This window comes from Capsicum annuum, chromosome 1 (genome assembly GCF_002878395.1).
Source record: "Capsicum annuum cultivar UCD-10X-F1 chromosome 1, UCD10Xv1.1, whole genome shotgun sequence".
NCBI classification, from domain to species: Eukaryota; Viridiplantae; Streptophyta; class Magnoliopsida; order Solanales; family Solanaceae; genus Capsicum; species Capsicum annuum.
The window spans coordinates 141,055,334-141,081,210 of NC_061111.1; the positions used below are offsets into that span (position 1 = coordinate 141,055,334).

Consider the following 25,877-nt stretch of genomic DNA (forward strand, 5'->3'; position numbering starts at 1 on the left):
TTTCAAATGCTAAAAATTATATGTGAAGCCCAAATATTTAATCAATTTATATTTAAAGAAATGTGCCATCTGAAACCTCTAAATTCCAGATCTACCTCTATTTCCTACTAAGGATTACGTAGGAATTCCTTGTGATCAAGGGAGAGGCTAATTGAAATACATTGAACTTCTGAGTTAAGATCTGAACCATTGTACATGTGTGTAGCTTGACTTGAACTCGGTGGAACTTTCTCTTTACATGGGTGTTAAGACTAATTCCTTGGGGGTTTTTGGTGTGAGGTATAAGTTATAATAGTTTCAGAATAAAATGTAGGATTAGTCTATCCCATGTTTCATTGGTGATATTAGTTAGTCAAGGGATTATTTATCCCACCATTAATGCTTTAGTTATGGGATAAGTTATCCTATATATATGGTGGGATGACTAATCAAGGGATAACTAATCCCAAAATTGATTATCCGAGAATAACTTGTTCCCAACCAAATAACCCTTAGTGTAGGAAAAGTTTCGCATATGAATTAAGGTCATAAGGAATTTCTAGCACAAAGTTGAGTTGAAAGCACCCTCACCGATTGAGTTTTGGTCTAAGTTTTTACTAGGGTTAAACTTCAAAAAAATAATATATTTAGAATATGAAGACTTACAAGACTTAATAACTAAATTAAAGATCTCCGAGTCTTCTTTCTTGCATGACCAACCGTTCATTAATCCAATTTTGAAACAAAAAGTTATGGTCATTTTACTAAAATATATCAGTATTGAAAAATTTTGCCCAAAACTTTTAGAACATTGTCCATAAGTGTGATCCAGATATCTAGTTATGCGATTTGCATTTCAGTTATGCAAGCTTGCCTTGAGCACGCATAATTGTCCGACTAGATTCATTAAAAGATCATTTTCTCAAATTTTTCACTTTATTTCTCTGATTCTAACTCATTTTTGACTCTACTTCAATGGGATTTTATTTGGAACCCTTAAAGTATGTACAATGTGATTCTTTATTAAAATTTTAGTTTTACCCAAAACAAAAGTGTGCCAATATGGGTATCAATAGACTCATATTGACGTATAAAAACCATTTTGAGTAGTTGGGAGCATTCTGAAGCCGCTCAAAAGGGGAAAACTTCTTGTTGAGGGGTTCAAGATCATGTTTTTGGTTTTCCGGGTAGGTTATGACTTAACTTTCTATAGACTGGACGGGATAGATAGCTGATCATGTAAAACATATCATGGATGGGGAAATATCTTATTGTCTACATTATTTGAGTTAATTATTATTATCGTGTTGTCCTCTTGAGGGCTGTGTGAATTTTATTAGTGTCTTATTTACTTTTTTTTGGCTATTGTGATGCCCTAGTAGGGGCTTGTGTGAATTTCTATCTTTATCTTGATTTTATTTCATTATTGCCCGAGTGGTGGCTTAAATCATGAATCACTGATTATTGAGAGATTTGAATTTCACTTATACATTGTTGAACTAATTAGTATATCCTTGTTTAATCAATGATCATTCACGCTCATTATATCTTATTCTTTATGGATCTGGCAATACTATTGAAGTTAAAATCTCTACAAAAGAAAAATGAACCATTTTATATATTTCTTTAATCAAGGGAAGTGTCAGGAAAGTTGCTTGATAAGGTGTGCCTAGTATATGGGTTGTGAATTCCTATGGGTCCTATCCTGAAAGCTTAGGCTTAGAAGTTGTATAAGAAGTGAGCATATGAAACTGCATTCGTACCATATTACCGTGTTGCCTACAATGCATCTCTTCTATATGGATGATTTAGTGATTTGGATATCTGTATATGTGGTTTTGATATACTTATATGTTTGTGAAGATTGATATATTATATTGTTAAGAGCTCTACAGTTGATTCGTTGAGAATTTTTTTTGTTTGTAGGGCTGACGTGATACCCGTAGTTTGCTTTACTTCTTTAGTTGTCTACTTAGCTTGGTCGACCTATGATGCCTATTGAGTATAAGTGGATCGTACTCACTCCTACTTTTTTGTACCCCTTTGGTGCAAATCCTAGTTTGAGTTTCATTTGTGGATAGTGATCATGCAGCCTTGGGATCTATAAAAATTGTGGTGATCTCCCCGTCCATAGCATGTTCTCAATTTCTGATCTCCCCGTCCATAGCATGTTCTCAATTTCTTCTATGATAATTATTTCTTTATTTTACTTCAGAGACAGGTAGTTGTATATTTCATATTCTATTATAGTTTGGAGTCGCTTTTACTCATGACTATAATGACCCAAGTAGTTGTTATACTGAAAGAGGGGATAAAATTTGCACTTAGTCCTCCGTTAGCCGAATTTCGAGAAATTCAGGGCTAGTCTAGGACTGGATGATTCTTGAGGGTGTGTTAGTCTATAAAAATCCAGTAAATATATTGGTAGAGATGTTTGATGTGATAATTAGATAGATAATGAGTTAGGAGTCGTAGCAACTTCCGACACCTGAAACTGAGTTATAAAACTCTCGTTATAGAGTTTACCATAGAGGGGTTGGTATGCGATATTATAATTCGCATGATCTTGGAATGCTGACCATAGTGAAGCAGACTCCTCTTTGATCTCGATCAAATATGAGGACTAAATACCCTCGAGCTTAGTATTCAGTCTCCATTCAAAACTATCAAATTGGGTCTTTATCACTCCCATTTCTGTCTTAATCTCAATTTTTACCCAAGATCTGACCCTTCCTTCAATGTTGTCCACTCTTCACTCAACATTGATCAACTCTTTAGAGCTTTCTGCAAGAAGTCCTGTAGAACTATAACCTACCCACCATCAAGTGGGTGAATCATTGATACACCAAGAGTAGGAGTCGATGAAACCACGACTGAGGTCCGCTATAAAGTAGATAAGGTCTTAGCAAAAGTAATAGTATGGGGCTCGGGCCTCGCGACCTCAATTTGAGACTCTGTAGATCCAAGGTCGATAAATTTGGGTGTGTCAATCTCTATACATATGCCTAACGAAAAATGCCCTCTAATAAAGCAGTACCCACTATAACCTTTGCCTTGGACACAAGATCAATTGGGTTCTGAATCAACCTAAGATCAGTAGTGCAATGAACCGTAGTAAAATAATCAAGCTTAGGAAACACAAGAACACCAACCTCTTAACATGGGAATATGATGCTTGTCATATCTCCATAGCTTTATCCCAGATGTCCCAGACAGTCAACCTAGCAATATCAATCTCGTAGCCCTCAACAATTCATCTAGATCTAAGCGCAAAAATTTATCTTTGAATATGGGCCCCAATCAATGATGAATTAAATTCTAAAAAGTTTTTGGCAGTAAAGGTCAATGTACCTTTCTTTATTTGCGACAATCTATCGGCTTTCCATTCAACATCTTTCTTTGCAATGACAAAAATATTCGCCATCCAACGAAAATGAACCATGTTGTCATCAGTACTAATTTGCTCCAGCCTTACCTTTCTCATCTTGTCTATCTGATTATCTATATCTGTAGTGTTAGTTGAAGGAACAAAATCTCGAGCATGAAGAAAGCATGAAATAGTGTAATCTGAGATATAAACTTGAATACCTCAAATTATAACACTCGTAAATGGATATTGCATCCTCCATAACAAAACCCTGCAGAGCCAACACCTTTAAGTAACATAGAACTCTCAAACAAGTGCATGACTAATCTACCTAGCTACTCTGTTATCTATCTAAACATATAGTTATTGAAAACCTCACAAACTCATAGTGATCAATCTCGGCTCCTCATAGAAGATCCTCTTTGGTCGACTCGTGTTTTGATTGATTGTAATGCCTCGATTATAGATTGTCTGCATACCCTGAATACCCTATCTCTCAATATAGGGAGCTTCCTAAATTTAGAGTGAGGGTTGACTTTGTGGTGAAGGCTAATTCTGTGGGGAAGGCTGATTTTATGAAGGTTTCATCATTAGCCTCACTAGACACCTGTGTACTATGCCTCTACCTTGTTTAATATTTTGAGGGGCTATCAGATGCAGACCCATCTTTGCTTTTGAATTTGCTTACGTCGTCATCTTTATTGGACTCTGAATTTTCTCCCTCTCCAGAATGGGGAGTTCCTTTAGGTGTATGTGGTGGGGTCACCCCTGCATTCGTTGTTCAGGGCCTCGATCTCCATGTCTCAGGTAAATATTGGCATGGATTAACTAAAGTCATGAATCAATACTCCTCCACTGAGCCATTCTATTTGTCAGTACTCTCATACCAATTTTGATGTCATGAATTGATACTCCTCCACTGAGCCACTATATTTGTCAGTACTCTTATACCACCTATCGGGTGGATGTTTCCTTAGTCTAGTCCCTGGTTTGGGTAGGCTTTTCCCCTTTCTTTACGCATTTATTAATCATATTCTTTGGTTTCATGGTACCTGTGGAGGGCAAACATCAGTATGTACCAAAAACAAAGAAACAAAATACTTCCTCCGTTTCATAATAAATGAATTATTGGATTTTGGCACACAGATTAAGGAAAAAGCAAAAGACATAAATTTAACACAACTTTCCATTTTTACCCTCCAAAAAGCAAAAGTTGACCTTTAATACCTTTTCGAAAATTAATTGCTTGTCAAATTATAAGGGTAACTTTGAAAAAAAATTCAATGATTCACTTATTTTGAAACACCAATAAATACCCCAACAATTCACTTATTCCGAAATGGAGGGAGTACAAGATTTTGTATTAGTGCCAGTCTCTATGGGTCAATCAATGAGTCATTACCATTACCAGATGGTACGACCCATCTGATGACTTATTTTTTTGGGGACTTTTAAGACTTTGGCCTCTTTTGCTCAATACGAGTCTAGCAATAACTTGTAAACTTTACCAACGACTCGTAGGGCGAAGTTATTTTCACTGGGAAAAAATTACACCCCTTCGAGACTTTTGAAATATTTCTTTAGGGTGAGCCAGGTGACGACTCGTCCCCTATCCCAATGATTTGTAGCATGAACCTTAGCAAACATATTGACTTATATATCTTCAAAACTTTGGGCACAATCTTTAGTACGAATCACGCCACGACTCATAACATGACCCAACAAGTCATGGCCAGGCACCAAATGTCAATACTTAAGCCAATTTTAGCTCTTTTTCATTCGTCTACTACCAAGACCTATTTTCCCGTATAAAGCTTAAACAAATATATCATATTTATAAATATACCTCAGTTCTTTAATATTTTCTTTATTTTTAGTGTCGAAAATTTTATAAAGCTATGGCATATCACCTGGTAGTTGTGATGTTGAATCGAGAAATTCAAGGGTGGAGGATCTGTTGTGATGTTGAATCGAGTAATTCGAGGGTGGAGGATCTGCTATCTAAAACATTGAAAGAGGTGGAGAAAATTGATAAAAGTCTTTAAGAGATTCGAGCAAATATTTTTGGGATAAATTAAAAAGTCTCATTCTACCCCTATTAAGAAACTTGAGCAGCAATTTGGCCAAATTTCTTTAGCTCTGAACCAATGTTAAAAAGGTACATTTCCAAGCAATGATGTCACCCTAATTACACCTCCTAAAATGTATAACATGGTCAATAGTCAAATATAGAACTCAACAAAGTTGTGGTCAATCCCACAGGGAATAGGACAAAAATCTATCACGAGATTGCTGATATAGCTGGAAAGTGAAGCAAGTGAATAGGGGATTTTGTAAGAATAAAAGTAATAGTAACAATGCTGGCAAATAGGGTTGTTATCAGTATCAGATGGTCACTCAGATTGTGCTCCCCCTGACTTTTTAACTCCACTGACTTATCGTGCTTGTCAAACTATCTCGGCGCTTTGCATATAGAATCTAGCAAGCTATGTATCACCTAATTCTCTCTCGACTTTGGTTTGGGTGAATTTCACTCATCTCCACTCGGTCTCAGAGTGTCGTATTGCTAACCTTTGTCCTAGATCCCAAATTAACTATCTTCTCTCGGTGTCAAGTTAATTAGATGAAGATTGGTAGCTTTAAATTACTGTTGGGATCTTTTTTTTCCCAATATCAACCTCTCTCTCGAGTTAGTATCAAGAACAAATGGGTTCTTGACGTTTTAACCATTAAAAAGCAATCAATATGAAAGAAATCACAATACATGCAAGAACACCAATCAAGACCGACTTTGCACTTTCTCTACTTTGTCAATCCATCAGCATCAGGGTTCCTACAACCCTAGTTATGGGGTTTAGTAGCTCATGATTGTAAGAATATGCACAGTATTCATAACTAAAAGCATACGAATGATCTCACAAATAATTAAGAATGAAAACCAAAATATCAAATTAATATCAAACCCTATTAAACCAAGAACAAGAATTCCAAAATCAAAAGTGTATCTTAGAACTCAAAACAATGTAATAAGTGTATAGAGTGCGTAAAATATTAATGAAACATCCAATGGGTATTTATAGATACATCAGAAAACCTATAAAACCTATCCCAAACAAAGAAGGAATATAGAGTCGGCACCAACCTATGACCCCACTTACGGGTTGTAGGTAGTACCTACGGTCCGTAGGTAGGTTCATAGAAATCAAAGGGGTATTCAACTTTCAGAACTTCTACCTAAAGGGGTACATACGGGGCCGTAGTTACTACCTACGCCTGGTAGGTAGGCTTTGTAGGACTCATAAAATACAGCAACTTGAAGAACTTTTCAGGATCCTACCAACGAAGCCAACCTATAGGCCAGTAGGTACTACCTACGACCCATAGGTAGGGCTTGTAAGTAGATTTCTTGCTTTCTTTCATCCTCTGTTGCTCTGTCTCTACTCCAAACTCTATTTTCCTTCAAAACTAACACAAAAACGCATCACATCTAACAAACAGACCTAAGTACTTGCATAATTTCCTTGTTTTAAGCATCAAAAGCGCCATGAAACATAGCCCATCAACACCCTCAAGTTAGAACATTTGCATGTCCTCAGGCAACTAACACATAATTAAAAAAACATGATGCTTAACTAAAAAAAACCTAAGGCACCTACGTCAGTCAACTTAATTTAGCTCAAACATCTTACCCCCTCCTATTTACGAGTTTTAAAACCACTGTATCGATCCATGTAGCACAACAGTATGACACAAAGGAATCAACAGTATGACACAAAGGAATCAAGTGATGGCATTATATTAACGACAAACAACCAAGCGTATATGCAATTTATACCACCCGAACAGATAAGCAGTTAACACTACAACTCATGTACCCTCATAAAAAAGAAGTACCAACTCTCACAGTATAATAATATATGTCAATGCGGGGACGATATCATGTCATTCACGCTTTCAAAAGAGGTTCCAATAATGTGCATAAAATACCATAAGCTTGCCCTTATTTTCTATATCTGTGTTTCTCAGACAGTTGGACTAGGATCACCATAGGACTTTTTTAGGCTGGTAATGTAGGATTAAGGGCAGGTACATATTTGGTATATAGTGACTCACCCTCCTTGACACTCCCCTTACCTTGTTTGCTTCCACTACTCAACCATCATTTTCTTATTTCTCCCTTTTTCTCATTTGTTACTTATTCAGATCAGCTGTGGTTTTCTTCTTGATTTGCATTTATTCACTTCTTCTTTTTTTCTCTTCTTTTTTCTTTTTTTTTATTTTTTCACATGTTTCTACCACACCCAACCCTATTTTTTTTTTAAATTTTCTCAAGACCTTTTTTTATACCTATTTTCAACTACGCACCCCTATGATAGTCACCCTCAACTTAGGTGAATTGCCTGAGTTGAGGTGCACAATGTCCAAGGAGGACTATGGCCAACACAAGTTCATTATAATTAAATAAGAAGGTGAAAAGGTTTAAAATAAGAAAATAGGACAACTTAGGCTCACATCAGGGATCAAAGGATACTTTCTTATTTGGACAGTCTTTTTGGCTAAGAGTGGACTAATTTAAAAATGACCTATGATCATGTCCCAACCAATTATCCTACAACCTACAAAAAACTAACTGGGTAAGTTTTGGATTAAATGCACAAAGTGAACTAGGCAAATTCCTCACATACATATGGTATAGGGTTATATTATCAGTTACTGCCTATCCAGTTCATGCAATGCTAAACTTTGATTATTTTCTCCCTAATACTAATGCCATAACAAGATTAAAACAATGGTCAAACATATATTTATAAACACGGTTCATAATTTTTTTTGGAGGGGTATCCTATTTCCAAACTTTTACAAACAAAAAACAAAACATGTCAATTGCACTTAGGTTACTTATTTTTCTTCTAATTAAATAAAACAACACATAACACATATTACGACACAAACACTACCTAAACATGCCTATTTTAACTTCGATAAAGCATCCGATGAAAAAAGAAACACGACAACAAAAACCCTTATGGTGGTACACCCCCACCCCCAAATGAAAGTTAATGCACTGTCCCTAGCGTATACTAGAAACTAAATAACAAAAGGGTGTAGGTACATACCTGGGACAATCTAGGCATCAAAAGTTGGCTCACCTCCATCTGAGGTATCACGTGCCTTATCATCAGGAGGTGGTAGTGGTGAGTGACTAGAAGAGGTGCCCAATGCCATCTAGGCATGCCTATCTTTATCCACCACATGCTGAACTCTCAACTCTGCGGTGGCCTTTTTCAAGGCCCACTAGAACTCCTTAGATTCACCTAACTCCTCTGCCTAACATCCTCTCTTAGACCACATAGGCAGGCCTCATCATCCTTAACAAATAATTCAAAAACCATAGGTGGAGGTCTTGATAGAGGTTTTGTAAAAGAAGGAATCACCGGAGGGATGACTAGAATGTGGGTCTCAGTTAACGAGCGCACCTCAGATCTCAATATGGCCACCTCTTCACGTAGGCTTGATAAATTAGGTGCCTGGACCTCACAAAGTTGTACTCCCATCCGAGCCTAAAAATGTCAATCTACCCATGCAGCTTTCTAACGAACCACTTTATGGAAGCCATCATTATGCCCTTAAATTTATCCTCTTAAGCCTCTAATGTGGTCCTGACCCATGGCCTGATCTGACCAAATAATATAGCCAATCGGGTATCTGTATGTGCCTGGGCAGTCATTCAACTCCTACAGTCGATCCACTAGCTGAAATAAAAAATCCTGAGGCACACTAACAAAACCTTTAACTGGTGGGCGAGGGGACAAAGTAGATGCCGAGGACAATGCTGAAGTGCCCACAACCTTCTCACTACTTGTAGTAGCACTAGGCTCTACCCACTGATTGCTTGTATCAATATCCACAACTAATGTCGGCCTCTCAACCTACTTGGCAGATATAAAAGGCCCCTCAAAGTAGACCGCACCTGAAGAAGTAAATGACTGTGCTTTCTGTATCATAATAGGATTGGACGCATTCATAACAAAACCAATATTCACCATGGAGGTGGCCTTGAACCTCCGATCAACATCAAGAGTAGTCGGCACTCCGGCCGCATCACATAATCTTTGCACTAGACAAGGGAAGGGAAGGGTGATGAACTCGTAGAATGCCTTCTCAGCTCGGATCCACCTAGGAAAGTCAATATCATAGCCAGCTATCAGGCTGGCAATCAGTTCAACTCTATCGCAAGTGAGCATGTTTTTCGTAGATGTTGGACTTAAATGCTACCTCACTATCGTCCACCAAGACTTTGTTGTAAAATGCAACAATGCCTTCTCAACCCAAAAGATATCAATACCTAACTCTATAATCTACTTGGCTACCCATCTAGTCAAGTCTACTCTCTGCATTACTTACTTAGTATCTCGCATCGTACACCTACTCCTCACTAGCCTCAAATGATAATCAAAATCATCTATGGTGGCCAGCCTCATAAACTCTGGCCCAAATAAGAACCGCCTAATTATCTCATCATATACATCGACCCTCACCATTCTGACTAGTTATGAGTCTTTGGGGGCTGGTCCATTCCTCCCCTCTCAACTAGGGTAACTAAATACACTAACGCCATATATGAATCATAGAACTCCTGGACAATTATCGGGAAGTAAGAACCTAATGGTTGCATCATCCATCCAAATCAATATCTCTCAAATACAACCTGTATGCATGAAGTACCTACCAAAGTGACCAAATCAATTTGGGTCTCCTCCATAATACCGCATTATGGTCTACCCTGCTCAGCAATAGTGTTGTCTTTGTTATTAATACTCTACATTCCCTTAAAACACCATCTCAAAATAAGCTAAGCACGTAGGACTATGAAGACTGTGTGGACTTTGACTCCTAGGTAGCAGATGTTGAAGAAAAAATATCTTGAGCACTCTGAGATGAAGAAGAAACCTCCTAAGTAACTTGAACTACATCAACACCCTTATTAGACTGAGATGCCTCTAAATTGAATAAAATCTCACTATCATACCAAAAGCAGACTCTGACCCCTCCTTAGACTGGGCTCCAGCTGAATACTCCTCCTCACCAGAACCATAACTTGATTCATCCTCTCCCTCATCAGACTGGGGATAGTGTGGTGGTGAAGTCATGACTGACTACACTCGAGGCCTAGTCCGGATAAAATGAGCTGGTAAATTCTAGGGCCCTAACTGCCGTGCCTGTGGTGGTGAAGGCAGAGATCCCGAATGAATAGTATATGGTGATGACTGAGTAGCTTTCTTGGCTGCAGCTTGCCTCTATGCCTATCCCCTAGTTTGGCGTGGAGACAAGGGTGGACTTTTCGCACACATAAGGTACTCCTCAACAGATCCACTCCACTCGGGAGACTCATCTCTCAACCTGGATTATACTCCCTTCTTTAGTGTAGCCTTGGGTGCCATAGTACCTATAAAAAGAGTTTTTAGTGATTGAAACACAATACGAGAACAAGAATTGAGAAGAAAATTGACATTTTAGCTTAAGGCTACTTAGGGCCCTTAACTACGGGGCTATAAGTAGCCTTTATAGGTATTAGAAAAAGCCTTAAACCTTCAGGGATTTAACACTGACACCTATGTGGCCAGTTACGGGATCGTACAGGCTGAGGGTATGTCGAAATTTTCCCAAAATTCCCATCTAAAACAAATAAATTTCCAATTTCAAACAAAATTTAATCATTACAACATGCATCACTTCAATTATCATAGGTATTTCCACATTATTCTAGTTAATCAGCTTCTGCTTCCATTTTTTGTATTGATACAGGCTTTCCTGACCAAAACTTATGCAACAATTTAATTTTCACCATGTTTAGGGTCTAAATATTGCAAGAACTATGAGAATCTAGTAAGTTCAGGTTTATGCAACATGTAATTTCAAGTTCCATGTTCATGTCAACTTTTCAAATGGATAGGGACCAAGAAAGCGTTACCTTGAATAAAGACTATAGAAGAAGAAGATAAAAACTTAATTTAGCCTTAACTTCACAGAATAATGCATGCAAGTGGGGTAAAAGGATTTGAAGTGGAATGTGGTTTTTCTTTTTAAACATTTGAATAGGATTTGAAGAGTTTGATTTTAACAGATAGAGTGTAACTGAAGAGTTGGAGGGTTTAAAGGTCGTGTTTTAGGATTTTTTATATCTTGGGTTATCGATCTGGGTCCGGTTGGAATGAACCAACCCATATTTAAAAAAAAAATAAAAAAATTCCCTACCCATGACCCCTAGTTATGGGCCGCAGGTATCACCTACGGGCCCATAAGTAGGGACTGTAGTTGGATCTGCAACCTGATACTGCTTTAATTACTATGACCCCTTCTTACGAATTGTAGGTAGTATTTATTGTTTAAAATTTACAACTTTGTCTTCGAGGTCTAAATAAATGAATAAATAAATGACTAAATTAATAAATAAAAAGAAGACAATAATAAAAATTGAGACTTTTCAAGTCTCTTAGTGGCCTCATCAATGAGTTTTGACACATTTTTCTTCTTCGTCTATCTTTTAGCATCCACACGCCATGTACTGGACCTTGGATTTCAACTTTGGACTTGACTCGAAGAGTGAGCCTCATTGACCCATTACGAAATGCAAGAGGAGAGGAGTCTATTTGAACTTGAGATATTTTTTGCAAGCAAAGAGAAGATAAAGAAATTAATATATGTTAAAGGCATAATAGTTACATAGTTCAAAGAAAAAGAAAATATCAATAATCAATTTTAGAATTACAATGATATGCACACTTGCACACATATAACAAGAGTGAGAGCCAATAGATAAAATGAAAAGTAAAAACATCCACTCGCATGCCTCATGATTTATGTTCATATTAAGAATGAATAAAGGTAAAAGGAAGAAGATCATATTCAATGAATTAATGCGAGAAACAAACAACGTAAGCTTGCGAAACTAAAGGGATGAGGCAACAAGAAAAATACTCATGACTTCTAAAATTGAATAAACATAGACACTAATCCATATTACAAAAGAAAATATAGGTTAACTTTTCAAGAAAGAGAATCTTTAAATTTCAATTAAGGCGACATTAACGAAAATTTATAAATCTAAATTACAATCAACATTTTATGAAAAAATGTGTAACGACCTATGGTTTATATTTCTAAGACATCTTGAATTCTCTTTTGATATTATGAATAAAAGAGAGACATGAATCAAGTCTTTATACACACAAAGAGCACATATAACAATCCGGAGTAAGAAAATAAAAATAAAATTTTAGATTTCTAAAAGTGAAATATCGTTCAACAATCATATTATGCATGAGTAAAAAATATCCAAATAATTTTATTTAGCTACAAAAATACAAACTTTAACTAGTAATAAGCCTTTATGGAACAAAAAAAAGGAAAAAGAAAGCATGAATGTTTAACGGAGAATGAGGAGAACGAAAAGAAGAATACAAATGAATGAGCAAATTACGAATTTTGAATTCACGAAAACTTCTTTTTGATCAAAGCCTTACAAAATCCTTACAAGTTTTAGGCTATGAGCATGAAGATTAAATTCAAAATTGGCAAAATAACATCGTTCGATCGAATCACATCCTAAGTTCTATTAATCATAGCCAAAGGTGTATTAACTCAATAATTAAGTGATTCGAGTATGAAAGTAATGACATAAGGAAAACCACTCTTAACAATTGCAGCGGATAAACAACTGCAACAACATTTTCAATCTATTTTAGCGAAATGGCTCAATTAACGTCGGGATTTCTATACCCACTAAACATATCAAGAAAAGTGCTACTCAAAAATCTACCACAGAAAAAATTAGATGAATACTTAAATAAAGAAAACAAGCTAACAAAAAGACGATGATAGGCAAACACAAGCAAAATTTTCGACTAGTGACGAAATTTCTCCTCCTTGATAATTTAATAATTACCACCAAATGTCTCCTTACTTTATTCGATAACCTAGATAATATGTCAAAGAAAAAAGGTGATAACGATAACTAGCTTATCAAAATCGACAAAACATGTATAACATTATTAGGGATGAACATAATCACGATGATATAAAGCAAATATTTACCGTCAAATACCAAAAGGTCATAACACTTTTTATCCTTTCAACAGAACACAATGTTCAAGCAAAAGTGAACGACGGATACGAGGTACGAATAAAACCAATTAAGAAATTATATCGTAAGACCCTCGTGTGGAAACAACGATTCATAATCAAATTCAACATCATTAGCGAGGAACCGAAACTAGAAACACAAAACTAAGACACTGAAGCATCACTACGTGGTCTTTACCTTTTTGGGAGCAGCAAAATTTCAACGTTGGACTTTATCGGGATTAGCCACCACCAGAAAAGATCGCTGTCAACTCAGAGACTTCAATTAGCCGATGAATTTTACAAAAATAAATATTTTTACTGAAAAAATTGGAATATCTTCCTCAGAGGTTTTTTCAATCCTCTCCGACTTGGTTTTATTAGCTCTACAAAGAGTTTTTTATAAAAAAAAAATTAGGGGATGATATTTTCTTCTGTCGATGTGGAAAAAATAATTTGAGGGCCTTTTTGAAATTCTTGTCATAAGGGAACTTTGAATTTTGAAAAAAAGTATAAGGTTATCAGGTGGAATTATACGAAAACCGTACAAATTTGAAATGATTTTGAGGCTGAGCTGTCCAGCTTCAAGAATCTTTGTTAAAGCCATGGTGGATACGAGTCGGATTACGAGTTGGAATCGGGTTGTTGGCGGGTTACGGATGTAGCTGGGTCTGGGGTTGAGTCAGCGCTGGCTGACCTATTTCATTGCTGTGGTCATTGTACCGTGTTTGCGACTGTTTGCTGTATCTGTGTGTTTCGTCATTAAAATTGTTGTTGGATTTGTTTTGGTTGAATTGTCATTTTATTGGCTGTTGTTGTTGATTAAAGAAGAAGGGGAATAGAAAGTTGGGCAGGGTCAGCTGGCTTTGGGTGTTGGGCCTTCTGTTTAATGAGAGTTGGTGGTGTTAAATTGGGTTGGTGTTTGGTTAAGATTGGCATGGGCTGCCAGGTATTGGGTTTTAATTGGGGTTATTTAATAACCCTAACTAAATTTAGTTGGGGTTAAAATAACCCCAATTAGATTTAATTAGGTAAAAATAACCCTAATTAAATTAGAAAATTGATAATCTTCAGAATTATTTAGAAAAAAATAATCTCAATTAGACTAAAGGCTATATATAAAATAATTCTTATTATGATCTAACCTATTTTATTTAAATTTTGGCCAAATTTAAAGTTAATTGGCCAATTGCATTGCAATTGTAGACAATTTAGTTTCAATTATGATCAAATTTAATAGGTTGGTTAAATTGAATTGAAATTCAATACGAATTAATACCTTATTTAATCTTGAGTTTCTCGATTTAATACAATCAAATAAATATATATCCAAATAAATTATTTGATAATAAATTATATTAAAATCAAGATTTTAATCATTATATGTATTTTATAAAATAATCCTTAATTAAATTCGATATTCAATTGAATAAATATTTAAGTAATAAAATTATATAATATTGTATAATGGGACACGATAATTTATAATCTCTACTTAGAGTGAAAAAATTATGTACAAAAATATTTTGAACGGTTTTAATTCAGATAAAATAAATATTTTAATTTTATTAAAAATTAAAAAAAACTCAGTATTAAATTTAGTCGTGGTGTGAAAAAATTAAGCAACAACTGCCCCCTCCCATTGGGTAGGGTGGATGAAAGTAACCCTGGGTAAAGAGAGGTTGACGTTCCTAATTTTTGTCCGACCACAAATTCGAATTTGAAAGAGGTTGGCTTTCGCACGAGTTTCATAGAGTCATGTCAGGACCTTGGTATCAGGTTTCCTACATATCTCAGGTTATATGAGAATTTTGGCCAATTGTAGTTCATAAATCTTTATGTAAAGCACGATTTCCAAAAATTCACAAGCTATCTCGGTTTTAGAGTTTTTGATAAAACCAAAAAACTGGGGAATGAATGAATTTGAAGGTAGGTTGGAATGCAATCGTGTTTTCAAAGTAGATCCCAGCCTACATATCCCTGAGACTCAGGGAATCAGACTGCTTGTAGTTCAACTCGATCTGTAGAAAAGATAGTCTTTTATTTTAGACAATCTTCGGCTTGGTATAAGTGACAAGTTGATTGAGTTGTGAAAAAGAGGCTTGTAACCTCTTAACCATGATTGTGGGATCCTTCAAATCCATATACAAGAACTTACCTGAACATAATTTCCAAAACTTTGAGTGTGTTGCCACCCAAATTTGAAAGAAAGAGAAGATTACCCTTGGTATGAGTTTAGAAAAATCTTGAAGGTGAAGCTGAAACCAGAATATCCAGAAATACCCACATACCTTATAATATGGGTGTGGTTGAATAGTAGTGGTGATCATCCTTTAGGTCGCGTCCAAAGAGTTTGACATCCCTCTCTAGATTATGTACCATTTTGCTGCTAAGAAAGAGTTCCACATTGTTCTGCGTCTTTTTTGGAGTCGCCCGCACCTATGATTTTAATTTTGAGATTTTCATCCTCTTAGATGCTCTCGACAATATCTCAAACAAAAATCGTTAGTGCCAATATCTATATATGAGTTGTTGCCTGAAAGCGAAGTCACCCTTTCATGTACCTATTTGGAAAGAAGTAATTTTCAACAACAGACACAACAACCCTCTTGGTTGTTTCATAATTAACTCACTTGTCGGTTGAATATGTCTTCAAAGTGGGGTGGCCCTTTCGGACACCGATGACACTTTATGCAGAACAGTCCTTGTAACCGTGTAATCTTGTGTTGATGCGGCAACCCTTTTGAGTCACCTATAATTCTTGTGAAATGATAACCTCTCGGGTTATTGCCAATAATTCTTTGCATATGATCTTGGGTAAGTCTTGCGCATCTTTTGTATCGATTCGACTTAGAGATTTTCCTTGAATTGTCAATCTTTGGATAATCTCGCGCATTATTTGATATTGGATACAAGGCGACTTACAGATATCCTGTGAATTAGTAGCATTTAGGTAATTCTGCCCATTATCATACAATATGACTTATAGATATCTTTCAAATTACTAGTCTTTGGGTAGTCCTGCACATAATTGATCTAGGATATGACGCAGCTTATAGAGAACCCTTGGACATATCAATTTAATAATCTCGCATATTCTCAGGTAAGTATTTAGCTGCGACTTATGGATAACCTTCAACTATTAATTTTTGGATAACCTTGCACACTATTCGGTTAGGATGTTATTGCAGCTTACGGATGACCTATGAGCTATCTACTCATACATAATCTTGCACGCTATCCTATTTCAAATAATATGACTTATAGATGGCCCTCAAATTGTCAATTTCTAGGAAGTCTCATATGTCATTCGCTTTCAGATAGCGACTTAAAGACGTCTCTTTGAATTACGTGCTTTTGATGCATTCAGATATTGATTCATGAAATGATGAGATATCCTTGATGCCAGAGTATGCTATCTCACGTGTTAATAGATATTAGATGCTAATGATATACTCGGTGCCAGTGTATGTTATCTTACGTGTCAACAAATATTAGATACTGATGATATCCTTGATGCCAGCATATGCTATATTGCGTGTCAACAAATATTAGATGCTGATGATATCCTCAACACCAGCGTATACTATCTCGCGTGTCATCAGATATTTAGATGTTGATGATATCCTCGACGCTACGTATTCTATCTCACGTGTCATCAGATATTTAATGTGGATGATATCCTCGATGCCAGCGTATGCTATCTCGCGTGTCATCAGATATTTAATGCGGATGATTTCCTCGACACCAATGTATTCTATCTCGCATGTCATCAGATATTTAATATGTATGATATCCTTGATGCCAGCATATTCTATCTTGAGTGTCATCAGATATTTAATGCAGATGATATCCTCGATGCCAGCGTATACTATCTCGTATGTCATCAGATATTTAATGCGGATGATATCCTCCATGCTAGCATATGCTATCTGTCATCAGATATTTAATGTGGATGATATCCTCGACAACAGCGTATGCTATCTCACATGTCAACAAATATTAAATGCTAATGATATCCTCAACGCCAGTGTATGCTATCTCGCGTGTCAACATATATTAAATTTTGATGATATCCTCGACACCAGTGCATGCTATCTAGCGTGTCAACAGATATTAAATATTGATGATATTCTCGACGCCAGCATATGCTATCTCGTATGTCAATAGATATAAAATATTGATGATATCCTCAATGACAGGGTATGCTATCTCGCGTGTCAACAGATATTAAATATTAATTATATTCGTTATCTTACGTGTCAATAAATATTTAATGCTAATGATATCCTCGACGCCAGCATATGCTATCTTACGTGTCAACAGATATTAAATATTGATGATATCCTTGACGCCAGCATATGCTATCTCGCGTGTCAACAAATATTAAATATTAATGATATCCTCAACGCTAGTGTGTGCTATCTCACGTGTCAACATATATTAAATATTGATCATATCCTCGATGCCAGCATATGCTATCTCGCATGTCAATAAATATTAAATACATTGGCCCTCTCGGTAATGATGTGAGATAAAATGGCCCTTTTGCCAATGCATGAACTATCTCTTTCGGTAGTGAGATGATATGACATGGCCCTCTTGGCAATAGCATGAAATGACCCTCTCGGCAATGGCATGAAATGTCCATTTTGGCAATGATATAAAATGACCCTCTCGGCAGTGACATGAAATGGCCCTCTCAGCAATGATATGAAATGACCCTATAGATAATGACATGAAATGACCCTCTCGGCAATGATATGAAATAGTTCTTCCGGTGATTTGAAAACAGTTTCACCTGAGTTCGTTATCTGTGTTTTTCTTTCTACACGTACCTGTACTCAAGGTAAATAGTTAGTAGGCACAATGTCACTCTCACAGATGACCACAAACAAGCTTTATGACAGTTTAATGATGAATACTAAGTATCATGATTTAAATATCTTACTTTTCTATTAATTTTTTCTTTTAGAAGAAATAATTAAATAGAAAATCAATCAGATGCAAGTAAATTGGGCAAAGTCCTTGTTTGGGGATCGGTACCGTTTTCTTCACGCCAAGGTAAATTTTGAGGATGACTTTCTGCTCTTCCTCCTATCGAGTGATCCTTTTGATTGTGTTGACTCCCTTGACTGTACTTGCGCTTAAGGTAAATTTTTAGTAGATCCAAAGTCTCTTTTGCTAATGACTATTTTTTAAAAAATTCTAAATACAATATTCATAAAGAAGATAAGGCGCCTTTGTTTGTCCTTCATGGTCTCAAGAAATGAGATAGATAATTCAAAAGGTCCTCGATAAATGAATATGAAATCCATTTTTGGGGCTACCTAAAAATACCGTTCTTGAGTATTATTTGCTCTGGTGTGGCTCGCAACTCGCTTGGGGATATTTTGTAAAAGATTCTCATTTTGTGTACTTATCCCTACATCGACAAAAAAATGAATAGTTTTGAGTGAAACTACTCTATGTTGACCTTCTTCGATCCTTGGCTTTCTTCTCACCATCTTTTGGGTACTCCATCATGTTGGGACTTCCACCCTGACTCCTCATCCCAATAGATGCCTAGGTATTCACTAAGTAAAAAGATTTGCAAAGATTTTTGAAAGTAGTCTTAATTTTAGAAAATAGTTTAGAAAATTTTTGTAAAAGCTTTATAAAATCTCTGCCAGTCATGTACAATCCCAACAATGTCTTTCTCTTGGTTCTGACTATGTGTGATATTTAACGAAGGATTGCTAGGGATTCAGCATTGTTGAGTCTCTCTATCAGAAGTCCTATCATAGTCAGAGATTTAGTCTATCTAGACTTTGTCGCAACTAATGATTTCCAAAACTTGACTTTGACCTCTGGTGCTGGGGATTTGAAATATATTCCAATATATTAGGGGAAATTTTGAGGACCCTCTCAAAATTTCTGCCCCATTTTAAAGTTGTTTGAGATGATCTTAGCTTGAGAGGATCCGAAGTCTTCGTTCTCTTTGTTTTTGGAATGTGATCTTCCTCTTGTGAATTTTTGAGATTCCTTCTTGAAAATTCTGCCCCAGTTTCCATTTACTGGGGTTGTATGACTGAGCTGTTGGGGCGCATACATATCCCGTTGAAGTAGGATCAGGTCAAATATAGTTTAGGACTACGCTAGGGATATATATAAATTCTAATGGGTTGATCGAAGTCGACATAGGCTGCCTACTACCCCTTTCTTGAGAACTCAGGTCATTACGTAGTTCATACATATAAGTAAAGAGTAAATTCTCCTAAGGGTTATCCGAAGCTGACATAGGTTGCCTACATACCCCTTTCTTGGGAATTCAAGTCAAACATAGTTCATACATAAAAAAAAGGATAAATTATCCTTAGGGGTTGACCGAAGCCAACATAGGACGCCTACGTATCCCTTTCATGGAAATTCAGGTCAAACTTAGTTCGTATATAAACTCATAATGGCCCTAAATTCTCTTATCCATCTCACTAGGATAGAAATAAGAACATCTATGGATGACATGGCATTTGCATTGCATTTGTCTTGATAGAACAAAGGATCAAATGTCCAATTCCCTTAGTCAGTGCCTTCCTAGTTAACCACCTCGGTTTCCTCTTGATTATGCTTCTTTGATTCTCGACTCTTTGACTCTTCTATTGACTATTCTAGTGTTATCATTATCTTACTTCTTGACATGACATAACTATGACAGGTTTTAAGTTATTGTTATACGACGCGCAAAGAGTCATGAGTGGAGTGGAGGTCCAGTTCAACAATGTTTCCTCCAATTAATCTTCCATGATCCCAGTTATCTTGGAAAATTCTTCCCTCACATTCATCTTATTCCATCCATGAAACCATTGCTGACAAGTTTGAAAAATGATTGGTAGAGTCTAGTTTTACTACTAGTCATCTTTCTTTTCCTGTAACAAAGATATAATAAAGAAGGGGATCTCTTATTCATTTTGATCTGGTGAAGTAAGGCCATTTTGTGACAACACAGTTTGATCTAGTGAAGTAGGGTCATTTTGTGCCAACACAGAGTAGTTTCTATTACCTGCAAAGTAAAAACAACTCAAAAGCTGACATGTTAGATTCTGTTATTAATAAGCAAAGCAAGATGATAAGGTAGGAAGTAAACAGATAAATTTGTTTCTCTTCTCATGCGAATCGATCCATGAAGTAATGATAACTTGAGAATTTCAAGAACAAGATTTTGGTTAATGATATGGATAGGTGGAATTCATCAAGAAGGCTCAACTTATCTTCTTTCCAATCTTATCTTTTCTTTCATGAAAATGAAGGACAACAAAGTTTTTGAAGATAGAGAACGGGCTGAAAGGCTGCCTACGTAACTCACGGAAGAGAAATCAGACCCTATGTAGTTCAAAACTATAATAGTTTTTTCTAATTCTAAAGTTAACTTTACTAAAATGGTGGTGATCATTTTGGAAGTTTTAAGAATGACTACAGACTTTTTTGAGAAACTTGGGAGACTTGGAGTATGTTTTGTCTGACTTTTGTATAGTGGGGTATATTTCTGCCTAGAGATGCTCTGTGAAAAATGATATTCGATCAATTGGCCTTTGATTCGAATAAACATAGCATGTATAAGCACATAAGCAGTTATATCACACAAACATACTGTAATAAACATGCATCCTAATTGGGTAACCCGTTTGAGCCTAGGGTTGGCCTAACATATTTGAAGGAAATATATGCTTTTTAAAACCATTTTATTATCCCCAAAAAACCTTTATAGGTGTACATAAATGGCATAAATGCATACAAAAGTTGCACAAAAGGGATACAATCTTTAAGGAAAGGGGAAAAAATAACATGAGAAAAAAAACAATGTCTCGCGCAGGGGATAAGAAGTACTAGCTCCCGAATACTCTTCTATTAGCCTTTGCCCTCTTAGATTTGTCCATTTTTTGTCATCGAAGACATCCGTTGATGATCAAGCGATTCCGTATAACTGTGCTCTAAATGCAACCGTCAAAATCGATCTATTTCTTTCTTGGTTTGCTTCAATTTCTCCCTTAATTGGCGTATGATTGAGGCGTCCTTACACAAAAGTAAGCAAAGCAAGCCTTCTCCCAACCCCAAAGGATTGGATTAAACAAAGATATATTTCTTCAACATATAAATATGATTCGTCTATAATTGACTTGGAGTCAATAGACGCAGGACAGGTTTTATAATGGGCCCAATACCCCATTCGGTTATTGGGCCATCCTAGGCTTATGCCTAAAAGGGTTTTGGTTTAGCTCTATCCTAGGTGTCTAGAGTGGGTTTGAAGTAGGTTCCCTAGTGGATGACTTGGGTTTGAAAATACGAACAGCTATCTGACGCCTCACGTGCTAATAAACTGTCGTATTTCCAACACTTTATTTGGAGTTGAACAATAGGGGCTGGGACATCTATGAAACCCCAAAACAATTTAACAATCAATGAGGGATTATGCTATGATATACAATAATTAAATTCCACAAAATTGATACATATAATCACATAAGCAATTTAAACCGTTAGTCAAAAATAAAATCAAACATTTGGTTAGAACCTAGTTAGAATCCCTAACAGAGTCGCCATTTCTGTTTTGCAAAAATTTTAACTTATTTGAGAGTCGCCACTTAATTTATTTGAAAAGGAATTTAAGAAAACCTTTATATGATACTTTAAACGATCCAAAATAGAAAAATTGTTTAAATTTAAAGATTTTGAGTAAGCGGTTCCTATTAATACTCTTGGAAGGTTGTTGAGGCACCAAGAGTATCCGCTAACTTGCGGTGATCCAGACTTGAAAATATCTTTTGACTAACTTCAAAAAGAAAGACTGGTTGTTGAAAAGTAATTGATTCTAGGAAAAACCTTGTGTAAAATAGATTTGGACGACTTAGTAGGGATTTTAGCTAAGTCTAAATAAATTAATAACAAAGCATGTAAAAGGGGAAGGGGAGAAAATAAAAGATTTAGGCTATTGGGCCCAAATCAATAGACCCTGTCCTAATCTAATTGGGTTTTTGGTCCACTTGCACCTCTCCTAATATAAATATTGGACTTTCGTCCCACAACTTGTCCTAAGCTAGTTTTTGGACCTTTGAGGCCAAAAATCTGCCTCACCTGTATTAAATTTACAATTTTGGCTTCGAGGCCCAAATAAATGAATAAATAAATGACTAAATGAATAAATAAAAAGAAGAGAATAATAAAAATCGAGACTTTTCAAATCTTTTAGTGACCTCATTAATGGGTTTTGACCCATTTTCCTTCTTCGTCTATCTTCTAGCACCCGCACGTCATGTAGTGGACCTTTGAATTTAAACTTAGGACTTGAATCGAAGAGGTGAGCCTCATTGACCCATTACGAAATGCAAGAGGAGAAGAGTCCATTTGGACTCGTGATATTTTTTGCATGCAAAGAAAAGATAAAGAAATTAATATACGTTCAAGGCATAATAGTTACATATTTCAAAGAAAAAGAAAATATCAAGAATCAATTTTTGAGTTACAATGATATGCACACTTGCACACGTATAACAAGAGTGAGAGCCAATAGATAAAATGCAAAGGAAAGAAATCCACTTGCATGCCTCATGATTTATGTTCATATTAAGAATGAATAAAGGTAAAAGGAAGAAGGTCATATTCAATGAATTAATGCGAAAAATAAACAATGTAAGCTTGCGAAAGTAAAGGGATGAGGCAACAAGAAAAATACTCATGACTTCTAAAATTGAACAAACGTAGAAACTAATCCATATAATAAAAGAAAATAAAGGTCAACTTTTCAAGAAAGAGAATCTTTAAATTTCAATTAAAGCGACATTAACGAAAATTTATACATCTAAATTATAATCAACATTTATTGAGAAACGTGTAACGACCTATGGTTTATACTTTTAAGACATCGTTGATTCTCTTTTGATATTATGAAAAAAGAGAGACATTAATCAAGTCTTTACACACACAAAGAGCACATATAACAATCCAGAGTAAGAAAATAAGAATAAAATTTTAGCATCTGTAAAAGTGAAATATCGTTCAACAATCATACTATGCATGAGTCAAAAATATCCAAATAATTCTATTTAGCCAAATAAATCCAAACTTAAACTAGTAATAAGACTTTATGGAACACAAAAAGGGAAAAATAAAGCATGGATGCTTAACGGAGAATGACGAGAACGAAAAGAAGAATACAAATGAATGAACAAATTATGAATTTTGAATCCACGAAAACTTCTTTTTGATCACGGCCTTACAAAACCCTTACAAGTTTTAGGCCATGGGCATGAAGATTGAATTTCAAATTGCCAAAATAACATCGTTCGATCGAATCACATCCTAATTTCTATTAATCGTAGCCAAAGGTGTATTAAATCAATAACTACGTGATTCGAGTATGAAAGTAATGACATAAATAAAACCACCCTTAACAATTGCATCAGACAAACAACTGCAACTACATTTTCAATCTATTTTAGTGAAATGGCTCAATTGACGTTGGGATTTCTATAACCACTATGAATATCAATAGAAGTACTACTTCTCAAAAATCTACAACAAAAAAAAGCAGATGAACACTTAAAGAAAGAAAACAAGCTAACAAAAAGACTATGATAGGCAAACACAATAAAGATTTTCGACTAATGACGAAATTTCTCCTCCTTGATAATTTAACAATAGACCACCAAATGTCTCTTTACTTTATTTGATAACTAAGATAACTTGTCAAGGAAAAAAGGTGATAACAATAATTAGTTTATCAAAATCGCAAAACACGTATAACATAATTACGGCTGAACATAATCTCGATGATATGAAGCAAATAATTGCCACCAAATACTAAAAGGTCATAATATTTTTATCCTTTTAACAGAATACTTTCAGCAGAACACAATGTTCAAGCAAAAGTGAACGATGGATATGAGGTACAAATAACACTAATTAATAAATTAAATCGCAAGACCCTCATGTGGAAACATCGATTTATAACCAAATTCAGCATCATTTGCGGGAAACCAAAACTAGAAACACAAAACTAAGATAATGAAGCATCACTACATGGTATTCAAGACCTTCTACAACAGCTACTTCCAGTAAAAAATTACGATGATAAAACTACAACTATGGAGAAAGAGACTAAGAAGAACGCAATAACAAAAATAAAGGAAACTGTGTATTTATCTTTTTGGGGAAAGGAAAATGAGACTCCGAGATTTATCAAAATTAGTCACCACTGGAAAAAATTATCATCAACTCAAAGATTTCGATTAGCCGATGAATTTTACGAAAATAAATATTTTAACTGAAAAAATTGGACTGTCTTCCTCATAGGTTTTTTCAATCCTCACCGACTTGGTTCTATTAGCTCTATAAAGAGCTTTTTATAGAAAAATTTTAGAGGGTGAATTTTTCTTTTGTCGATGTGGGGAAAATAATTTGAGGGCCTTTTTGAAATTTTTGTCACAAGGGAACTTTGAATTTTGAAAAGAGGATAAGGCTATTCGGTGAAATTGTACGAAAACTGTACAAATTTGATATGATTTTGGGGTTGAGCTGTCCAACTTCTAGAATTTTCATTGAAGCCATGATGGATACGGGCCAGATTTGATATCGGATTAGAGTTGGAATTAGGTTAGGGTTGTCGGGTTATTGTCGGGTTTGGGGTCGGGCCGATGTTGGGTGATCCATTTCATCGTTGATGTTGTTGTTCCGTGTTCGTGACTGTTTTCTATATGTGTGTGTTTTGTCATTGAAATTGTTGTTGTTTTTATTTTGGTTGAAATTGTCATTGTTTTGTTGGTTGTTGTTGTTGATTAAAGGAGAAAGGGAATAGGAAGGTAGGCCGGGTTAGCTGGCTTTGGTTGGTGGGTCGTCTATTTAATAGGAGTTGGTGGTGTTAAATTGGGTTGGTGTTGGGTTAAGATTGGCATGGGCTGCCAGGTATTGGGTTCTAATTGTAACCCCAACTAAATTTAATTGGGGTTAAAATAACCCCAATTAGATTTAATTAGGTTAAAAATAACCCTAATTAAATTAGAAAATCAGTACTCTTTGTAATTATTTAGAAAAAATAATCTCAATTATACTAAAGGCTATATGTATAAAAAAATAAATTCAATTATGATCTAGCCTATTTTATTTAAATTTTGACCAAATTAAAAGTTAATTGGCTAATTGCATTGCAATTGTGGCCAATTTAATTTCAATTATGATCAAATTTAACAGATTGGTTAAATTGAATTGAAATTTGATATGAATTAATACCTTGTTTAATCTTGAGTTCTCGATTTAATAAAATCAAACAAATATATATCCAAATAAATTATTTTGATGATAAATTATATTAAAATCAAGATTTTAATCATTATATTTATTTTCAAAAATAATCTTTAATTAAAATCTCATATTTTATAGA

At 35.4% G+C, this 25,877-nt stretch overlaps 1 long non-coding RNA gene across 1 annotated transcript; it reads right to left on the reverse strand.

The window, feature by feature from the left end:
- Positions 1–1,123: 1,123 nt before the first annotated feature.
- LOC107880031 lies at positions 1,124–11,528 on the reverse strand. The gene is made up of 5 exons (XR_007052637.1): positions 11,319–11,528; positions 3,568–10,793; positions 3,331–3,480; positions 3,132–3,200; positions 1,124–2,933 (listed from the first exon to the last, which is right to left on the reverse strand). It is a non-coding gene; the product is annotated as an uncharacterized LOC107880031 (long non-coding RNA).
- Positions 11,529–25,877: the final 14,349 nt, after the last annotated feature.